This window comes from Benincasa hispida, chromosome 4, assembly GCF_009727055.1.
Source record: "Benincasa hispida cultivar B227 chromosome 4, ASM972705v1, whole genome shotgun sequence".
NCBI classification, from domain to species: Eukaryota; Viridiplantae; Streptophyta; class Magnoliopsida; order Cucurbitales; family Cucurbitaceae; genus Benincasa; species Benincasa hispida.
Window position 1 is genome coordinate 69,530,090 of NC_052352.1, and position 4,658 is coordinate 69,534,747.

Sequence of the window (4,658 nt, forward strand, 5' to 3'; positions counted from 1 at the left end):
AAGGAACAGTGTTCCTAAAAGACCTCAAAAAGTTGAGGACATAAAACATATTCCCTATGCATCAGCAATTGACATCTGATGTATGTCATGTTATGTACACGACTTGACATATGCTATGCAGTAGGAATCGCCAGCAGGTTTTAGTTCAATTAGGGGGACACCACCAATTGACCTACCCACCTTGATATTGACCTACCAATCACCATCCGTTAGGGGGACACGCCAAAGGTTCCTCGAGGTCGAGGGTAGAATCTCACAGTGTGGACTATGAGGGAAGAAACGCGAGAGGTGAAAATAAAGCCATCAAATGCTCTGTTAGCTTTAGGGCTTCAATCAAACCAAGTATTTTGATGATAAAAACTTAGATTTTTTGTACTAATACGTTTAGTATTTCAGAGTCACTATCTTGTAGAGCTCGGAAAAGACGATTTCAACGCAATTTTGAATTGCTCAAATCGGAGTTCAACCGAGAAAGTTTAAGCAAAAGAAAATTGGAGAGGAAATCCAACGTGGTAGTGACACGTGGCACCTTGCTGATTGTGGCATCTGACGTAGTGGCTGACGTGGCACACAAACGGTCAATATTGATGTCATGGAAAGTTTGACATGACGCTCCAATCAGTCACTTTTTGCTTACGTGGCGATGACGTGGCACATGACCGTGACGAATGAGATAATGACAAGTGGCGGTCACCCAACTTTAACGCGGACGCCACGCGTGCGCCGCACGTGCCGCGGTTTCTTCACAGAATGCAGCGTGTGACGCTCAATCTCCTCCCTATGCACGTAGGTGCTCATATCATTCCGGCTATTTTTTATTTTCATTTTCATTTTCTTATTTTCCTTTAATTTTCTGATCCAATTTTCTCCAAATTCCAGCCTTTTCAAATTTTATTTCCTTCCTAAATTTTTCATCCTTCAAATCCTTTTTTATTCTCCAAAATCTCAAAATTCAAAATTCTTTCAAAATTCCTTTTCAAATCATTTTTATTCTCCAAATCTCAATAATTCCAATCTTTCAAAATTCCTTTTTTAAATCTTTTTCCTTTTCTATTTTTATTCAATCTCCACCATTTCATTTGCAATCATATCCAATGGCCAAAATTTATCCCCCTCACCTCTAAATTCGACTGATTTTACTCTTCATGAACACATCAAAAAGCTATCAAGTCTTAAGCTCTCAATTCTCTCTACTCTCAAATTCTTGTCCTCTATGCTTCCTAAATTGGCCTAGAGTTATTTTTTATGAGTTTTTTTTTCTGAGTGCTCAACTTGTGTATTTAACCCTTCAGAGGTAATATTGTGAGGTTTACTTTTAATTTTTGGGAATTGTATTAAGGTGTGGGTACACCTTGGGTTGTGAGAAAAAGAATTGGTTTGATCCTGAACCAGCAAAAAGGATCTTGGGTTTCTCTTTAGCCTAGGAAAAAGAGGGTCGTGTGTCGGTTTGGTCCTCACCTGCAAGAGGATCACTTAGTGAAATATCCAAGAAGAGAACTTGGAGAGTGGAGTAGGCAATTTTCCGAACCACTATAATTCCCGGTGTTTTCTCTTCCTCTCTCTCTTTTATTTCTTGTTTTCAAATTTTTTGCTTCTTTTCTTAATTATTTTTTTTAATCTTTCCAAATTGCATGATTTAATTTTTAGTGTGTTATTTAAATTTATCCTTGATTAAATTGTCTTTAAATTTGAAGTTATCATAGCTTGCATGATTTAAGTTTTTGTCTTGCATAAATTTTCTTTAATCAAATTAGTGGTAACTTTATTGAGCATTGTTTGAAGATAAAATTATTTTAGAAAAAAAAAATTGGTAAGTCAACCCTATTCACCCCCCTCTAGTGTTGCTTTTAGATCCTACAGCCTCAAATACCTCCCACTGAATGTTCTACCTAGGGTTTATTAACCTAGACTATCCGACTACTGATAATGATCTAAGTCATTTATTAAGTTTGCTCAAAAACAACTTTTTGTCTTTGAAATTAAAGTGTGTGTATATATATATATATATATATATATATATATCCATGTCACATTAAAATCTTTAATGGACTGGCATTAATTTGCATGCATGCATCAAATCTATCTAAATTACCTTTCCAGGTAGGAGTATTCCGTTGCCTCATCTTAAATACCCCAGCCTAGACAGAAACCGTCTTAGACAAAAGGTCTATTATAGATAGATTTGATACATATTAATCTTTTACTAATTATTTTAGTTCTAATTTCATTTTATAACCATTTATAAAATAAACAACTAAAACACTCATGCCACATAACGAAGTATTTATAACACTTATAAATATTACGTTAAAAGAATAAAGCATACATAATATAACCCTTTATATTATATGATGCATAAGCATGCACTTATGTAAATTAAATCATGTTTCACTAAATCATAACACTTATAATAAAGAGAATATGCATGACCTAAGGTGGGATTTATCTATATATGCATACCATATGACAAAAAATATATATATCACATGTATAAAACCATGGATTAATGGACCATGATGAACCAAAACAAAACCGGAATGAGAAAACAACTATTTACATAATTCAGCTAAGCAAACCAGTTCACAAGCGAACCAGGTCTTGAACCACCGGGCAAAGCTTCCATCATCTAGTAAACACTCCTAGGTAAACGATCGTGTAGTGCACACTAGACGATAGCGTAAAAGCTAAACGATTGCATAGACAACAAAGAGGTCGTGAAGCCCAATCGTATAGACAATCGCTTAGAAAGAGAAAGGTAAACGATTTACCATGCAATTACTCCATGATCGTATAGTCAGTAACTAAGCGATAAGGCTTGCTAAGCTATACGATCATCTAGTGCGCGTGCGCGTTAAACGACAATCGAGCATCCGATACTCAGCAATCGTCTACCTCATCGTCTACACGACACGACCAACACTTGATCGTCTTCTTCCATGAAGAACAACAACCCTGCTCCAAACTTCATCACAAACGACTCAAGACTCAAACTAACTTTGAATTTATAGACTCGAAAGTAATTAATTATGCCCAAAAAAACGCAGGGGCCTTTATAATTAACTAGAGAATTCAAAAAACCGAGGTTACATCCCAAAAATTTCCATTAATCCACACATCTACAAACAAATTAACAATTAAAATAGAGAGTAGACATGTTGCACCCACCGTGAATGTAAATGCAATTCTTTTGTAGCAATGAATTGGAATATCAGAAACCTAGCTCTGATACCAATTGAAGGAACTCTTATTCAAGAGTACCTACGAGCGGAAGCAGATCTTTCCAATTCATTGTGACAGAATTACCACATATACATTCAAACATACTACTATGCATTCATAATTCTAAAGAGATCAAGAGATTATACCAGTTGAAGATTTCTTTTTTCACATCGAGTCTAAAACCCAACCGTCTACCTCGAACAATCTTCACTCGAATAGAAGGAAATGGAGATGACACCACCACTCAGAGCCCTCAGTATTCTTGGAGTGAGAATCCAAAGTGTGGGCTTTGTTCGGATTTGGTAGAGGGAAAGAGGAAGAGAGACCGTACACAATGATCAAACAAGTGGGAGATGGGTTCGTCTATCGCATAGACAAGATGCGTGATCGTTTAGGTGAAGTATACGATCGTGTAGGAAAAAGTAAGCGATCGCCTAAATGATCGTGTAGGAAAGGGTGAGCGATCGTCTAAACGATCGTGTAGGAAAAACTAAGTGATCGTCTATACGATCATTTAGTAAATATCAGGAGCCAAACGATCACTTAGGAAAAAGGTAAACAATCATTTAGTAACTACAAGGGCAAAACAGTAAATTGGCCCAGCTGTACTTACGAGCATCTGTGAAGGGTCATCGTACTCATGATTGGTTATATCCAATGGACACAGAAATAAATCTGTGGTAAGAAGAGTTCAGTTGTTGGTCTTTAGTGGAATCACTGACAGTTAACGGATGGTGGATCACATGGCTAAGAGTTTAGTCAGCTATTCACGTACTATTGGTGCTTCGAACCGCAGGTCCATTAGGTCCCCTGGGTAGCTTGGATAAAGTTAAGAACCAGTGTTTGGGTTAATTTGAAATGTTCAAATTGACAAGCGGAAATTTAATTATATGTGATATAATTGGACTAGTTAATTATATATGATATAATTGGCCAAATGTATAAGATACATTATTTTTGGAGGAAATTAGATATAAATATGATTTATATCAAGTATAAGAGAAAATACTATGGTAGACATGTGATATCAAACTATAGAATATAAATATAATATGATTATATTAATTAATTAATTAATTATATGATAATTAACCAATTCTTTCACGTTCGGACGTGGGTAGTGGGCAGCGTTGGTTATAGTAACCAGCGGGTTAAAAATGAAAAGAGTTTTCATTTTTCGTATCGTGCATTCAGTATATTCGACCGCCCAAAATTTGTGAAAATGATCGCCCAAGAGCCTATACGATAGTGGCTCTTCCGTCTAAACGATCGTCTACCTCACGATTTCTCTAAATGATCGTATAAGTTTTTCCTAAACGATCGTTCCACTTTTCATACACGATTGTGTAGCTCTTCTATATGATAAGCACTTCCGCTATACGATAGCACTGTATTATCTCCCACTTGCTTATCGTCTACACGACTCGTTGTCCTCCGTC